At 37.5% G+C, this 18851-nt stretch overlaps 1 long non-coding RNA gene across 2 annotated transcripts in view; it reads left to right on the top strand.

Moving 5' to 3' along the window:
- LOC307135447 overlaps positions 1 to 14056 on the top strand; it is a 36743-nt gene extending 22687 nt beyond the window's left edge. For both annotated transcript variants that reach the window (XR_013817688.1, XR_013817689.1), the window contains 5 exons: positions 8994 to 9286; positions 9443 to 9549; positions 9894 to 10071; positions 13220 to 13266; positions 13373 to 14056. This is a non-coding gene — a long non-coding RNA (uncharacterized lncRNA). The remainder of the gene's footprint in view (positions 1 to 8993; positions 9287 to 9442; positions 9550 to 9893; positions 10072 to 13219; positions 13267 to 13372) is intronic.
- The last annotated feature ends 4795 nt before the right edge of the window (positions 14057 to 18851 follow it).

Genomic DNA, 18851 nt, shown 5'->3' with positions numbered 1-18851 from the left:
CACCTTTTTATTCAGTACATCTTATTGCCAAAACTAAACATTTCTCACCCTTAATGGAATAAAACTGAAAGAAAGTTTAATTTCTCTTTTCATGTAAGATTATTAGTGAACAACGACTTAAATTTAAGGGTTTTTTGAATGATCTGAGTGCATGATCTGAAGCGCATTGCGCAGGTGCACAGCAGGTCCGAATCCACTTTTGCATTTGAAAAAATGGTCGGCGTGCCAGGCGCATGGTCCAAAAGGGTTGTACCTAGTCTCTTAATGAGTCATGGGTGTGTTTTGGGTGTAACGCGTATGGAAGTAAAGTAATGCCAAATGTTTTTGAAACAAAAAAGCTTGTTGAATTGCACTACTTGCTTGTATTTTTAGGGTTTGCATTTTTATGGACTGAAGTGTATTTAAGATGTGAATATTTCAATTCAAAACATTTCACACACATTTTTATTATTGCAAATTCAATAATCCATATCACCTCTCAGATTTCACTTCCAAAATTCTGTTTAAAAATGCAACCTATAATATTCGACAGGCAATTTTATTTCGCTTTACAAATTCGCTTCCACAAATTCAGTGGTTCGAATACACATCAACACATCCGGGAACTGTAGGAATAGCAGTAGATTACCGAGCATAATCTCCAACGTGTAGAGAGAGTGATACATTCATTAAATGGATTGACAGAAATGGGGCAAGGGATACGTATTTGTGATGATTATCAGGGCCTGTATATATATGGAAAAGCTGATAAAGACACAAAAGCAGTGTTTACGTCTTTGCGGTTACTTTTGTACATGTAAGCAGCTTTCTCTACCTTTAACGAGATTATAATGTTATTCCCCGATGCTCACGTACAGATCAAACGTTACATCTGAGGTAGACATATATTTCTCCATAAACTTCCATAAACGCGCAATAAAGCAATCAGAGTCTCATCTCCCATTCCCTTTAAAAGCCAGTTGTGCTTGCACCATTCGCTATTTACATGGCGGAATTTGCGAGCGGAAAGACTGACGCTTCTCCAGAGAGGAATCCTTTTATTTTTAATATTTTAAATGTTTGCGCGTCCCTGTGTGTGCAATAAGCCGAGTGTAAAAGTGTTGTGCTCCTGCCTATAGGCGCATATTACTAACGTGCTCTTTAAATAACACAAAAAATACTGCGACCCGGTTTTTGTTGGTCAATGGCGCAGTCGTTTTCAGTTGCCTCAAAATGGAAACGTGCCAACAATGCGCCTGAACACACCTCGTTTTCAGACTAGCACGCCCATGGGTGAACAGATGGATGCGAGGGCATTTGTGGTGCCTGATGTGGATGTGAAAAGGATAACTGCTCCGGACTGAAACTGGCAAAAAACACTTGCGTCACGTCTGGTGTCACATTGCGCATTGTGTGTGGACTACTTTTATTCTGCTTTTTGTCTTTTTTCTTTCTACCCTTCACCTTTATGGCATGGAAAAGAGCAGTGTCATCATTCTGCTAAACGTTTCCTTTTATTTCATAAAAGTCATATTTGGAACGGCATGAGCCATGAGGGTAAAGTAAATGAAAATGAAGCATTCCTATAAGTTGCGTATTTCTTTACTACTTACAAAAAAAGAGGAATAGGCTTGAAATACTGATTTTAGCGGAACAAAAATGTATTATACAAGTACAAAGAGGCTGCAGAGTGATACACAAGACATTAATCTAGCACAGCTATGTTGGAATCTATAACAATTATACAGTTTTTTTTATACAACTTAGCATCATTACCGAGGAATGCAATGCAATGATGCATTTGACCAATCAGAATTAAGTATTACGGAGAGCTGTGTTATAAAAGAAAGTTAATGCCAATAATTACCCATCTGTCTCTTTGCAAGGGAACAATTGGCAATACATCTCATACTATTTACTGTTTAACACACAGGTGGTCTTATCCACATAGCTACTCCCTGTTTTATCAGCTTATCCTGAGTGTCTCTCTGGGGAGAGTGACCTCGATCCCCGGGTGCAGTTAGGTTTAAGAAGCGAACGCAGTGTGTGCTCTAATCTCTCCCATGTTCCCCCCTTGTGGAGATAGTTAAGCATTCAACACACTTAACCTCCAGCTCACATCGTACTGAAGTGGAGGTTATGAGTCAATAGCCATGATTCACCCTGACTTGATGACTTGTTTTTGTCCTTTTGGAGAAATGTAAAAAATTCTTGACAATTATCTGGTATTTGTCAGAAAAGCCTGCTTATGTCAAACAATGCTCTTTTAAACGAAAAGAAAATTGGTCCCAAATTCAAAGATATGTGCTTTGGAGCCAACCACTTAATCACAGGGTGTCAAGTATTTCAAAGCATGTGGATTTAGGTAGTGAGTGTTTACTGCCACAATTGTGTACTGAAACTGAAATAGTCTAATTCTCCTTCTTTACTGTCTTGCATTATTACCGTTATAGTGAGGTGAGCGGTGCTGATCTGTTATAAAAATGTTGAATCAATGTCCTACTATGTTAAATCTAAGAGTCTCACTCAGACAGATGTTTGAAAATGTGTGGTCTTTTGCAGCTTTTTCTGGCCAAGATCTGACCACTGTAAAAGAAAAAAATCTACTTAAAAAAAAGTGTTCGTGCTGAATAGAAATAAGTTTATTCAACTCAAATATCCAAGTTTTGACAATTTCACATTTCAAGTTCATTAAACTTAAAATGTTAAGGCAGCACAAACACTTTTTTTTGTGCCAGCCACAGTTTTTACATGGAGTTAGGGGGTATACTAGACTGGGTAAACCCAGCCTGATCTGCCGCCGATTTAATTTCGCCCTGCAGCTCAGGCTGGAAACATGTACATTAATTTATCCTGCGGGAGCCAATCACAGACTGGCTTATCCACCTGGCACGCTATTGGCGGGTTTCACACAATGACGTATAGAGAAAGGATGGATCGATGCCCGTTGATCACGCCTCTTGTGGTCTGATTGGTTGAAGGACTATCCAATTGCGTACATAGTCATTTTAATTATGCTCGTTGATCACCCCTATTGTGGTCTGATAGGTTGAAGGACTATCCAATTGCGTACAGAGTCATTTTTGATCACGCCTCTTGTGAAGGAGAAAATACATAGCAGACTTTCCAGACCAATGTTCAATCTTAAAAGATTGGGCTTGGTCTGGTGATAGCCAGACAAAGGGTATACAGTAGTATGAATTTGATGCAGTTCTCTTGAATACTTGACTCTGATTGGTCAGTCATGGCATCCAGTGGTCAGATTTGTTTTAGGCCTATAAATCTTGTGTATTTAAATTGCATATACATTTTCCATCCATTTGGATTACACAGTTTTAACATGAACTTATAAACTTAATATAATGCATATTTCACAGTCATGCATGAACTCAAAAAAACAATGGCATAATTTATTATTAATTGTTGTTTTTATGTAATCATATTTTTTAAAATGCATTTACTCAAATAGCTTAGAATCAGCATAAATCTGTTCATTATGAAAACAATTATATTTAATCAGTTAATATGTATGAACATGGTAAAAAATATGGCTAGTTGTGGAACAAGCTAAATTTTATTATTTGTATGATATTGAAACAAATTTGATTTATTGATGATAACTATATACAAATCATACCTGTTTTTATCATATATTACTTTGTTAAAAATATTATATGCAATTCAAATCTACTGTATACTCAAATGATATGTATTCAAATACATAGATTTAGACATCAATATTTTTTTGTATTGTATTTTACTAGCTTTAAGAAATTATTCATTTACACATCAGGCAAGAGATGAAAGACTAAATAACGACTAAAGTTAATTAAATGGATGGAGAGGTTAGATTTCCTGGATTAAAGGAACAGGATGTAAGTGCTATACATCACAGGCTTTTTAAATCACTCTCAAGTCTTTTATCTACCATAAGTGGGGAAATTATGTAATTCATGATGAACTCAATGTGAACAATGGCTTCCATCAGTCCCACTCCATTTTTACTTTGTTGGTTGTATCAAATGTGCAGTGTTTGCCAGATGGCATAAATAAACCATGTCAAGTGTGATTTCTCATAAATGGTTTTAATTCCGTGGCATCTGAACTCAAGCTTGTGTTAATAACAACCACCTTCTGTGAATTTGTTGACGCTTTGAAATGTCACTGATGCACGTCAAATAATTGTGATTTGTTCTATAAATATCCTGAAAAAGGGGTCAAGGCTAATCAAAGTCTTTTGTAGATATTGGAATTGAGCCATTGCTGTGTAGATATGATGTAGCTTATTTTTTTTTATCGCACAATTATCAGAATTGCGTGATATCAAGTCGCAAGTTTATATCTCACAATTCTGTTATATAATTCTGCTAGATATAAAATCAGAATTGTGGGAATTAAAATCGTCTTAAAATCAGCCCTCATTCTGAGAAAAGAATTGCGAGTTATGTCAGAAATGCGTGAAATAAAGTCTATATTACGAGAAAAAAAAGTCAGAATATCTCACAATTCTGACTTTATAACTTGCAATTCTGACTTTATATCTCACAATTCCGACTTTTTTATCTCACAATTCCGACTTTATATCTCACAATTCCGACTTTATATCTCACAATTCTGACTTTATATCTCACAATTCGGACTTTATATCTCACAATTCGGACTTTATAACTCAAAATTCGGACTTCATATCTCACAATTCAGACTTTATATCTAGCAATTCGGACTTTATATCTCACAATTCTGACATTATATCTCACAATTCTGAGAAAAAGTCAGAATTTTGAGTTAAAAAGTCACAATTATCTTTTAAAATGTTTTATTCTGTGGCGGAAATAAGCTTCCATACCTTTGTGACTACAACAATGGGACACTTTTTTTCCGTCACTGAATTGGCTACAAATAAAACCAACTCTTATTGCCTTGCTTTTGCTTATGGCTTTTAATTAGTAACGATAAGACCACCATTAACGGTCTTTATTTATTTCAATTTCAGTTGGTGAGAATCAACTTGCAGGATAACTCTTCCGCCTGTTGCTTTTCGCTTGCCCATCAAAAGCTTGTAGCACATTGCACTGAGGTTTCTGCAGGTCCAATTCCACTGTTATAAGCACCCTCAAATGAAAGCAAGAGCACCCTTGTTTGAAACTGTAATAGTATTTAGGTGAAACAGATTTGGCAAACGCTCCAGTTCATATTTGTGTTCGCACTCTAGAGAGTGTCAGAGGTTTCTATTTACAACATGCTTTTGCAGCGTTATGCAATGTAGCCAATCACAGACATGTCTGTTGATCTTTTGAACACAGTGGCCAATCAGAGGTGTTTAGCCAGTTTAGCCAGAATCCACTGATCACTCAAAACGGCATAATTTCTGTTCAGTGCTGACTCTTGAGTTTTAAGAATTCTCTCAAAACAAATATTTACTGTCACTTTTGATCAATTTAATGCATCCATTCTTTCAAAAAAAATTTACTTTCTGACCACAAACTTTTGAAGGTAAGATATAGTAAAAATGGGAGTAGTGACTAATTAAAATAACAAAAGGTTATTTGACTACAATAGGAAGTGTTGAAAAGGCCATATATTGCTTTTTGGGTAACACTTTACAGTAAGGTTGTATTAGTTAACATTAGTTAATGCATTAGTTAACATAAACAACACCTCTGTTCAGCATTAGTTAATCTTTGTTAACGTTAGATAATAAAAATACAGCTGTTCATGGTTTGTTCATGTTAGTTCACAGTGCATTAACTAATGTTAACAAGATTTTAATAATGCATTAGTAAATGTTAAAATTAACAATAACAAAGATAAATAAATGCTTTATAAGTGCAGTTCATTATCAGTTCAAGTTAATTAATGCAGTTAACTAATGTTAACTAATGAACCTTATTGTAAAGTGTTACTGCTTTTTGTTACACTGGTTGCTGAAATATAAATTGCATGAAGTGTTCAACACTCAGGGTTCAGAAGTCCACACAACATGTATCTTTTAAAGAAAACTGACACTGATCCTTATGGCTTTCGTGTATAACAACCATATGATCCCAGAGGAATTTTAATGGTTCATCCACTGTGTTCCCATCACCACATTTGAGACACTTCCAGTGCAACATGTGGTTATTCCTCCGAATGGGAATTCTCAAAGAGGAAAAGAAAATGTGTAAAAAAAGGAAGTGCTTGGAACTGAAAACTACAAGTAATTGCATGTTCCTGGCAAAAAGTAGCACTATGTGCCTGTTTAGTTTTGTGTGTGGTTTGCTTGTTTTATACCAACCAGCCGATATGCACACAAGCCTTTAACTTGTGTGCACTTATCGAATTGTAAACACTGGCAAGCAAGCCTGTATATTCATGTGGCAAGACTGTGGGGAGAGCAAACATGAGACTACAAGCTGTCCAACTCGAGATTTCTGTATCTGGATGTGATAATGTTTTGACATATAGACACTTCAACCAAACTGTAAACCGTGTTTATGTGAGGCCAAATTGTGTTATGAGGCTCTGTCTGTATCTATCTATTGGTGCATTCCATTTGTCCTCCAACGTGAGAAACTCCTAGTTTCAGTAGGAACTTTTAACTGCCACCCCCTCAAGTAGGATTTGACTTCAACTTTGACTTCAGAATCCAATATGGCTGCTCAGCGCATCAACCATAGTGAAACCGTAGTAAAATATTGATTATTAGCACTTTTGTTTGTCTGTGTCATTATCAATGCAAAATACCTTTTTTATTTTTATTTGTATGCATTCCGAAAGACCAAGCACAACTAAGGTTATAGTGTTCTGACCTGTTTACTGGAATGCTGTCACCTTAGGTGTGATGTCATTCCCAGCTCCTACATCCTTTTCCCCAGGTAAATGGAGCTCAGCATATCCATCCGTCCATCCTTCTGTCGTTCTCTCCATCTGTATGCCCGTCCTTCTATCATTCCATCTGTCCGTCCACCTTTCTGTCTGTCTGTCCGTCGTTCTGTTTATAGTTTTGTCTGTCTGTCTGTCCGTCATTCTGTCTATTATTCTGTCTGTCTGTCTATCGTTCTGTCTGTCTGTCATTCTGTCTCTGTCATTTTGTCTGTCTGTGTCCATGTGTCGTTCTGTCTATCGTTCTGTCTGTCTGTCCGTCCATCTGTGGTTCTGTCTAGCATTCTGTCTGTCTGTCATTCTGTCTCTGTCATTCTGTCTGTCATTCTGTCTATCGTTCTGTCTGTCTGTCTGTCTGTCATTCTGTCTGTCTGTCTGTCTGTCATTCTGTCTGTCTGTCTGCCTGCCATTCTGCCTGTTTGTCCATCTGTCGTTCTGTCTGTCTATCATTCTGTCATTCTGTCTGTCTGTCATTCTGTCTTTCATTCTGTCTGTCATTCTGCCTATCGTTCTGTCTGTCTGTCATTTTGTCTGTCATGTTGTCTGTCATTTTGTCTGTCATTCTGTCTGTCATTCTGTCTATCGTCCTGTCTGTCATTCTGCCTATTGTTCTGTTTGTCTTTCTGTCTGTCTGACCGTCCGTCGTTCTGTCTGTCTTCTGTCCATTTCTTTTTATATCATTCTGTCTATCGTTCTGTCTGTCAGTCCATCTGTCATTCTATCTATTGTTCAGTCTGTCTGCCCATTCGTCATTCTATATCGTTCTGTCCTTCTGTCTGTCAGTATATTCGTCTCGTTCTATATCATTCTGTCTATTGTTCTGTCCATCTGTCTGTCCATCCATTGTTCTACCTATAAGTCTGTCTGTCTGTCCGTCCATCCATCGTTCTGTCTATGGTTCTGTCTGTCAAATTATTGTATAGCTTCATGTTTGTCCTCTTTCACATTGCCACAATTGATATTGAACTTATGAAGAGCTCACAAAAACCATCTTAAGATGCACTTTAATGTATTTTTTATGTTGTCTTACTGAGCCAATTATTAGTTTAGCCTTGGCTCACCAAGCTGAATGTGAAGGATGGTGCTGGTCTTTTGGTCTCCGTCTTAATAACTGGTTCCTCTTCACCAAATCTCCCTGATATGAGCCTTGACTTTCAAAGGGATTTCTTTATTAGTAGTCAAGCAGCAGCATAATCACCAGCTCCCAGGGAAAACCACTGAGTTAAATAATCAACTGTAAACAGCCAGGGAATGTTAATTATGCACTGGCTGCATCCTTAGAGGACAAAACATATTTAACTTGCAATTTTGAACGGCGGAGAAACCCCACACATGGTTGTGTGGGACCACACTAAATTCCACGTTTTCATTGCATACAAAGACATGTGTACACTGTAAAGTGATGTTTTGGACAATGGCATAAGACGCTGGCCCTCCTCACTGTTGTGCCTGTTGACAAACGTGTAATTTCAGAGAGTGAATTGTCTCCTTATGCAATTTAGATCCTTTGAGATTATAATCAAGGTAGTTTTGCTTAAATACAGTCGCAGCTTTGACCATTTTTGTCTCTAAAGGTCCATGTTTCTACCAGTCTCGCACATCGCTTGTATTAACCGAACTGCTGACAAAAGCGAAATATCTTGTGCGCAGAACCGAGACTAAACAGCTCTACAAATTAATGAAAAATAAAACAGTGCTGTTAGAAGATTGACACTCAAAGACACAGACATCTGGCTCCTCTGTTGTGTTTGGAGGTCTTGAACAATTTCAACAGTAAAACATCACCCTGCGATGGCCAGAGGGACAAATGAGGCCTAAAACAGCATTTTGGGTTGAAGACAGTTTGTGTTAATATTCATATGACAAACATTAATATGGTAACTATCATCTGCTCTCAAAATAAAAAAAAACCTTTTACTGGAAAGTCACTGATTTTATTTCCAAAACTTGTTGTGTACAGCTAACTTTTTGATCTCATATGAGAACAGTTAAGTGAGATCTGGTACAAAGCAAAATGTGAGATCTCACAAACATCACAGTGGACATTGTCACGTGTTTTCCATTTGTCACACGTTACTTGGTGTCCTCTTGTTAGCTTGTGATGTCCAAGTCAAGAATGTCCTAAAGCAACTCCCTGTTTCCTTGTTTTAAAGGTCCGTCGAGGTGCGGACAGAAATGAGGAGCTTCCAGCAGAGGTCCTTCTTTTATCAGTTTTATTGTGACAGGTTACCATGTGTTGGGACAAGCTGCTTCAGTGCTTTATTGTGGACTTCGGCACATCTCTTTTATACCACATAAGAGCACACAAACACATATTCTTCCCATCTGCCCTTCATAAGATCTTTGTGAAAAGAAAACGACTGCAAAACTCTTTGAAATTTAGAAAGCAGGAACACAAAATGAATACATTTGGTCTAAAAACAGCCACTGAAAAGTGAAAAATAAGGTAAAGCATAATGATTCACCATTGTAATTATTTTGTTTTTTTGTAGTGCTTTTCAGATTTCATACTTTTCTTACTTCTGTAGATATTTTTTAAATCTTTGTTTATTTTATAATTTTATATATGATCATTTAACAAATACTGTTTTTTGTCTGCCAGTCACATTAGTTGAACTGATGTCAGATAATGCTTGTCTCTGAAGATCGATCTACCCTGGCTTTCCGATGTCTGACCTCAAGCTATGTTCCAGTGGTTCATTTGAAGTGGTAGGTGAATTACGAGTTTTATGTTGTCTGGAAGAACATATTTTATTCAGTACAAAGGCACAATTGCGAGAATGATATTGCTTTTATGCAAGAGATTTACAAACAAGATGTTTTTATCGAGTGACTTACATTTCAGGTGCAATATGACAAGGCTATTTTATTATATTTGTAATAAAAAAAGGCATTTTCGCTAGGGGGCCCACTGAATCCTCTTTTATTCATAAATGATTTGCTGAACACTCAAGTCAATTATGTTGCATGACCAAACAACAGTATTATTGTCTTTAACCATGACAGGAAAACTCAATAGATGATCCATTCTAATGTTCTTCAATGTCTTGCAGGTCTTCCAAATTTCCATGTTCTACAAAAATGTTGAGCCGATGGGTACCTGTTTTTTAATTTCCTGTCGAGGACCATGCTGGGATTCCTCACAAATTCAATAAGAGCAAAATAACCCTGTGTGATAAACATCAAAGCTGCCACATTTAAAAAGGAAGGACCATATGATGAAACCAGAGGGTAGGTTTGCTTGCCTCAACAACGAGAAGAGCATTTTTTTGTTGGACAATATTTTGATGATTATAAAGTAGTACAGTCATGGTCAGAATTATTGGCACCCCTGGTAAATATGATCAAAGATGGCTGTAAACATAAATCTGCATCCTTTTTTATCAAAAATCTAACCTTTCATTGAAGTAAAAGAATTGGAAGTGGGGGGTAAATCACATTATGAAATAAATGCTTTTCTCCAAAACACGTTGGCCATAATTATTGGCACCCTTTGCCAAGATAACAGCTCTGAGTCTTCTCCTATAATGACCGATGAGTTTGGAGAACACCTGACAAGATATCAGAGACCATTCCTTCATAAAGAATCTCAGATCCATGTTGGTGCTTCTCTTCAGTTTACCCCACTCATTTTCTCTAGGGTTCAGGTCAGGGAACTGGGATGGTCATGGCAGAAGCTTCATTTTGTGCTCAGTGACACATTTGTGTGTTGATTTTGATGTTTGTTTTGGATCGTTGTCCTGATGGAAGATCCAACCACGGCCCATTGTAAGATTTCTAGCAGAGGGTGTCAGGTTTTGATGTTTTATCTGTTGGCATTTGATCTATGATACCATGGGTGCTTCTCAAACTGAAGGCTGCATCCTACAGAGACCGTGTCCTTCCTAGTCCAGCCCTTCTGAGGCTTGTAGTTAGTTGTCCTCCTAAGCAATTAAACGCTAGAATGAGACGGTCTAGTAAGTGTGCATGACTACGTAATGCACGTTCCCACTCAAGTGGTCACAAAGCGAAAAAATACTTTATTACAAATCTTTAAATTAACTGGCTTTCTATTAATGCAATACAGTGAATGACAGCCATCTGCGGTCTCCCAGTGGCTTGCATTATTGTCAGTTTAGTGTTAGCGATTAATTTACAGCAAAACAAAAGATAACATCTATACTTTCATGTCCAAAAACATTACTTTTGTCTTACATTTCATAATAAACTCAGACAAGCTCAGTACCAACTAATTTTCTGTCAGTTTATTTTCATAAATTGGAATGTGTGCAAAGGATTGTGGGTGATTTAGGGCCACGAAGGATACATCCGATGCGTCCTTCAAAACTGGCCAAATGAAGGACGTGAAATGAAGGCTGCCTTCCAAGGATCCTTCAAATTGAGATGGCCTTCGGTGACGTTTGATGATGTGGCAACTGAGTTATGCAGCCTTTGTAGGACGCAGCCTTCCTTTTTGAGAAACACCCCCAGTATCTGAACAAGATGTCCAGGACCTCCAGCAAAAAAATAGGCCCACAACATTAAAGATCCAGCTGTATTTTTAACCGTGGGCATGGGGTACTTTTTATCCCTGTTTGCACCAAACCCATCTGGTGGGTTTGCTGCCAAAAAGCTATTTTTATAGTTTCATCTGACCACAGAACCAGGTCCCTTTTGAATTTCCAATTATGTCTGACAACTAAATATGCTGGAGTTTGTTTCTGGATGAGCAAGAAGGATTTTTCTTGAAACCCTCCCAAACAACATGTGGTGATGTAGGGGTTGTTGTTTTTTTTTTTTAGGCTTTCTGACCCCAAGACTCAACTAATCTCTGCGGTTCTCCATCTGTGATCCTTGGAAAGTCTTTGTCCACTCAAACTCTCCTCCTCACCTTGCATTATAGACACATGTCCTCTTCCAAGCAGATTCATAACATCTTTAGTAGATTGGAACTACTTAATTATTGCCCTGATGGTAGTAATGGGAATTTGCAATGCTTTAGCTATTTTCCTACAGCCACTTTCTATAGGGCACTTTTTCTAAAAGGATAAACTATGCAGATTTATTTTTACAGCCATCTTTGATCATATTTACCAGGGGTGCAAATAATTCTGACCATGACTATGTATTATTGGCTTCTACTGCTGAGCAATGTTGAACAGATGACCTGCAATTGCAATTGATGTTTTTCTCTCTCATATACACACTTAGCAGCTACTTTATTAGATACACATGTACAACCACTCGTTAACACAAATATCTAATCAGCCAATCACATGGAAGCAACTCAATGCATTTAGGCATGTAGACACGGTCGAGTTCAAAGTTCAAACTCTGAGCATCAGAATAAGGAAGAAAGGTGATATAAGTGACTTTGAACGGGGATTGTTGTTGGTGCCTGATTTGAGTATTTCAGAAACTGCTGATGTACCGGGTTTTTACGAACCCCCATCTCTAGGGTTTACAGAGAATGGTCTGAAAAAGAGAAAATAATCCAGTGAGTGGCTGTTCTGTGGGTGAAAATGCTCGTTGATGTAAGAGGTTAGAGTAGAATGGCCAGACTGCTTCCAGCTGATAGAAAGGCAACAGTAAATAACCACTCGTTACAACCAAGGTCTGCAGAAGAGCCTCTCTGAACGCTTAACACGTCAAACCTTGAAGCAGATGAGTTACAACAGTAGAAGACACACCGGTGACACTCCTGTCAGATAATAACATGAAACGGAGGCTTCAATTCTCACAGGCTCACCAAAATTGGACATTAGAAGATTGGTAAAAAGTCTAACGGTCTCATAAGTCTCGATTTCTGCTGCGACATTCAGATGGTAGGGTCAGAATTTGACGTAAACGTAAACGGCCGTCAAATGGCCTCCACAGTCACTAGATCTCAAACCAATAGAGCAGCTTTGGGATGTGGGGGAACGGGAGATTCGCATCATGGATGTGCAGACGACAAATCTGCAGAAACTGCGTGATGCTATCATGTCAACATGGACCAAAATCTCTGAGGAATGTTTCCAGCACCTTGTTGAATCTATGCCAAGAATAATAAGGCAGTTCTGAAGGCAAAAGGGTCCAACCAAGGCTGCAATTATTTGATCAAAAATACAGTAAAAACACTAATATTGTGAAATATTACAATTTAATATATTTTAAAATGTAATGTATTCCTGTGATAACAAAGCTGAATTTTCAGTAGTTATTACTCCAGTCTTCAGTGTCACATGATCCTTCAGAAATCATGTTGATTAAAAAAAAAAAAATTATATATATTATTCAAAATTTTGTTTTGACCATTATGTAACCTAATATATTAGTGTCTAGGTGTGCTGTTTATCTATCCAATGTGATATTACATAGGTAAACTGATCTTTCTTTACTTTCTGTCATTGTTTTCCAGAGCCCCTGGCAGGATTTCAATTTCATTAGAGTGGCTTTTTGTCTCAGGTTATATAACACAGCATCAGTAAATAATGTTTGGACATTTCTAGCACCTTGTGTTCCACATGGTTAATTCATGAAAAAGTTTCTTACTGGTAGATTTTTTTTGCAGAGGACAAAGCTGTTGCTAAGCTCAGGCCTTCACCCACACAGAAATGCGCAAACTGTTCTCCGGCCCTCCACTGGAGACTCTCTCAACATGCAAGAGCATACCTCTGGTCTGCCCAGCTTTATAACACTGTTTTGGCCTGTTGCTAGAAAACCATCATTATGTGTTTTGAGCACTAAAGCCTCTGTGGACCATGGATAAAGAAGCAGAAAAGGGGAGCTGGATCCAAACTCTGTGAGGAGCAGGCATGTGACTATGTTTTGACCCCTCTCTTCAATCAAGGTGGTCCGAGTTGGCACAAATGGATCAAAGTGTCATTGAAACAAAAGAAGCATGCACAGGACCCTTCTTCTATCCCAGGCAAGCACGGGTGTTTTGCACTGTGCCATATGGTGTTTAATGTTAGCATGCTCAAGTAGCATGAGCAGATAAACATGTATACATAGACGCCTCAATAGTGGCCGTTTCAATGGGCCGCTATATGTAAGATGTCCAGCAAAGCCGGTCCATGAACATTCGAGAGCAAGTTGACTGAGCGTCTGCAACCGTAGTTAGACGCATGTATGAAGAGTCTATACGTGAAATAGACTTCAGCAGAGGATTTTTCTAAACTAACAATACAAGACGAAGTCATCAGCTAACATGACATTAAAAAGTTACCATAGTAAAAACATGTAATATTGAGTGAATAAATATAAAAACAAAACCAACTCATTCTCACCTGTGAAAAGTTATCCCACTTGTTCGGGAATTTAAATCTCAGCGATTTCACAACCAGAAGCTGCGCAATGTTGTGGCATCATTGATTCTTACTGTGAGTGACAAAATGCTGACTGTTGAAAGATGGCCGGCGCGCCTCCAACATGTCTGGAGCGGTTGAATGTGGCATCTACTTATTCATATCTATGGTCATGAGCATATGATGCTAGCAAAGTTGCTAGCTTTCTTTCACCATGTCCTGACTTTCTGATTTGGGGGTGTGTCAATTTGAGATCAAGAGGTATTGATCACATTAAGTTTGTGAACTGATGTGAGACTGAATCACATTTGTGAATTCTGATGGCACAGTTAGGATGCATTTTATTGATAAATACGTGAAATATACTAACTCATTTAGCTGGTTTGTGCTGACCGGCTTGCATAACACAACTACACTTCCCATAATTCTCTGTGGTGGCATAAGAATGATAAAATAGACAAGCAAGCAATCAAATACACACCAGATGTCCATCTTTTCTGTTCATTTTATGGAAATAACACTAAAAAGCTTCTGTTTTCAACACTGAAAATAATAATAATAATAATAATAATAAGAAGAAATGTCTCTTGAGCAGCGAATCATCATATTAGAATGATTTCTGAAGAATCATGTAACACTGAAGACCGTAATGATGTAATGAGTAATGATGCTGAAAATTCAGCTTTGCCATCACAGGAATAAATTACATTTAAATATATATATATATATATATATATATATATATATATATATATATATATATATATATATATATATATATATATATATATTCAAATAGAAAACAGTTATTTTAAATTATAATAATATTTCACTATATTACTGTTTTTGCTGTCTTTTTGATCATATAAATGCAGCCATCTTAAGTGTAAAAGATTTCCTAAAAAACATAAAAAAATCGTACCAATCCACAAACTTTTGAACAGTAGTGTATTTGCTTTTTATATTATAGCAAGGGATAACTGGATAACCAGCCTAACCTTGATCCCTTGGTTACTACTATGGGTGTAACGATATTCAAACCGAACCGAAATACCGCGATACACCACCCACGGTTCGAACTGCGATACTCTCACGTCAAACCGAACGTGTCCCGCCCCCTTTTTTCTTCCTTGACATTAGATTAAATAGGAATTAGTACACTTTTAACAACTAATAAGAGCTGTATTTTTACTAAATATTATTATAATAATATTATTTACTAAGTATACACTAACTTTTGTCTTCCAAGTGCATGTCACGCCACTTGGGTGATCGCTTATGTTGCAGCATGGTGGAAGGACAAAGAGCCAGTTTCCCCAAAATGCTACCTTGGAGTCCCAGCAACATCGTCATTTTCATAGCTCGTACCTCGATTTTGAAAAAATCTCTCACCTCAGAAAACCGCTTCCCTGTCCTCTAAGTCGTTATACTGCACTCATAGCGCACACTCTTTAGTTACACGCCGTATATTATAAGCGCAAGAGAAACTACGAGCATGCAATGTTACGATGTCAATTTGTAAGTCATGAAATAAAAGTAAAGTATCAATAAATCACGTAACTGGTTCGACGTGTGTTAGCTGGGAATGATTTGCATGCTGTTATGATGTGCATTCTGTTTATCAGGAGCAGTTTTCATGTTTCATTAACAGTTCATGAAGTATTGTGTTTTCGCCATAGTAACTGTTGTTTCCATAACCACAAAATGCCACTTTATTTTCACTTTGTTATTTTGTTTATTTTTAAATTAGTGTGGTGGCTACTTTATATTATTAACAAAAACTGCTATTTAAAGGGTTAGTTCACCCAAAAATGAAAATTCTGTCATTAATTACTCACCCTCATGTCGTTCAACACCCGTAAGACCTCCGTACATCTTCGGAACACAAATAAAGATATTTTTGTTGAAACCTGATGGCTGAGAAAGGCTTCAGATAGGCCTCCATTGGCATTCAGTACATTTACACTCCCAAGACCCATAAAAGGCACTAAAAACGTCGTTACAAAGTCCATCTCACCACAGTGGCTCTAATATAATTTTACGATGCGATGACAATACTTTTTGGGCGAAAAAAAAATCAAAATAACGCCTTTATCCAACTTGTTCTTGTCTTTCGTGTAGGCCTCCATGACGCATGCGCGAGAATATGACGCAGATCCGGCGTTCGGACACATGACCCAGAAGCGATTTGTTTACAAGCAGAGGAAGACGCGCGTATCTAAGCTGTTGAATTCTACATTGATCGTGCTTTAGGTCTCGCGTAGTGCTCAAATGGGACTAAAGTGTGCATTCCATGGATTCCCGAACGCCGGCGCTACGTCATATTCTCGCGCATGCGTCGTGGAGGCACACACGGAAGACAAGAAGAGGTTGAATAAAGTCGTTATTTTGATTTTTTTTTTTCGCACAAAAACTATTGTCGTCGCTTCGTAAAATTATTGTAGAGTCACTGTGGTGAGATGGACTTTGTAACGACGTTTTTAGTGCCTTTTATGGGTCTTGGGAGTGTAAATGTACTGAATACCAATGGAGGCCTATCTGAAGCCTTTCTCAGCCATCAGCTTTCAACAAAAATATCTTAATTTGTGTTCCGAAGATGAGCGGAGGTCTTACGGGTGTCGAACGACATGAGGGTGAGTAATTAATGACATAATTTTCATTTTTGGGTGAACTAACCCTTTAATATCTTTAACTTATAGGCCTATTTATTCATCAGTATTAGTCATTTTCATACAACTAATGTGTTTGTTAAGTAGGCTACAGTGGGATACATTGTTATGAAATAAATGTGCTTTTTGTTTACATTATGGTAAATGGTAAAATGAGTAGATTATTTCTGACTAGTCTACAGTGCAGACATTTATTTCATGTGGGTTTAGTCAGGTATGCTAACTGCTCTAAAGAAAACGTGAAGCCAATGTATAAAGTTAAATTATTGCTGTTGTTATTATTAAGTTAAAAGTGAATCTAGTGTTATTATTGCTGGTGCCCGCCATGAACCATGACTCCACAGCAAACAGAACCGAACCGTGGCTCCAAAACCGTGACATGAACCGAACCGTGGCATAGGTGTATTGTTACACCCCTAGTTACTACCATGTGTAAACCATGATCTCATTTAATCATTTACATGACAACGATGTATTAAAAACGGAAAGGTTTTTCCTAAAAACTGCCAGGCCAGTAGTTGGCGATGTCACTTTGTAAAGAAACACTACGCGCCTATAGACTGAACATGTAATATACATGCGCATGACGTCACTGCTTTCAACTTTTTTTTGTAGTTTACACGGAGACGATAATGGTAGCGTTAAAAAAAATAAGCGTACTTTGGAACCCGTTTTCAAAAGTTTTAAATTTCAGGGCCCCAAATAGCCATTTTCATGTAAATGAACGGCCAAAACGCATAAAAAGTTTTACGCTTTTAGTTGAGACCGATGTTAATTCCAGGTGTAAATAAAGCCAGAAGTAACAGGCCTTTTCTCAAACAAAAACCCCCCAAATCATCATCACCTCGGCTTCATCTGTGTTGAACCCAATGTGGATCATCATGAGTCATGTGGAAATATCTTACCTGATGAATTGAGATAACTCAGAACCGAGGCAAAACCACAGCGATAGTGTTAAACATCTCCCAGGGCATTAAATCCAATCATTAGTTGAAGTAATGTGGGTGATGCATGTCTAATTAAGGACTTCATTGTCCTTTGAGGCATATACAAATGTCTAAATGAACTAAATGATGATAGTATCAGACACGTGTGTATTTATTCTGTATTCAAGTGTAAACCTCTGCAGCACACAGGACACAAATCAAGCAATGATGTTACTTGAAGAAGACAGTTGGTTACTTCATAAAATAATCTTGATTAGGATAGAATGTGCATGATAAACACAAGTCTAAACCAACATAATATCAAGCTTTAATTTCAAGTAAACGTTGTTAAACTGATTACTGCTCCTATATTAATCAGCGATCTTGCTAAATCATGTCGATATTAAGTTATTGTTGGGCTGTTTTACATCAGTTTAAACACAGTGACCTCTATGGTGACCTGTTTTTTTTTTTGTTGCTTTGTTCAGATCAGATATCTGGGCTATGTTGTGTTTATTATGTTTTGTCATGAGCAAAGAACTTTAACAACAGAACGTAGTGAACTTGTTGGAGTAAAGGGCACAGGAACAGCTTCACACCCTTGGTCTGACAACAGAAGAGGTCTTTAAGGAGCTTTTTGAAGTTATTTGTTCTTGTCTTGCGCATTTGTGAAGCTAGATATCCAGTTACTTTGGTGAAAATCTGACAACAACAATCCCTGTGAAGTCAGGCCAAGGGTCTCTGAATTTCCCAATAGTTGGCAATAACACCTTAGCTTACTTTGGCAGTGGCGGGTGGAATGTTTTGCCATAGGGATAAAGATGATATGAAGAGGTATATGTACACTACCGTTGGGTAAGATTTAAAAAAAATGTTTTTGAAAGAAGCCTCTTATGCTCTCAAGGCTCAATTTATATGATTCAATTACAGTAAAAACAGCAATATTGTGAATTGTTATTACATAACATTTTGGGCTTTTTAATATTTGAAAATGTAATTTATTCCTGTGATGGCAAAGCTGAATTTTCAACATCATTACTCCAGTCTTCAGTGTCACATGATCCTCCAGAAAGCATTCAAATGCTGATTTGCTGCTCAAGAGACATTTTATATTATTATTGTGCTGCCAAATTTGTTTGTGGAAACCT

Source organism: Gobio gobio (assembly GCF_949357685.1).
Source record: "Gobio gobio genome assembly, chromosome: 12".
Classification (NCBI taxonomy): Eukaryota; Metazoa; Chordata; class Actinopteri; order Cypriniformes; family Gobionidae; genus Gobio; species Gobio gobio.
This window is presented reverse-complemented; position numbering and strand designations above follow the sequence as displayed.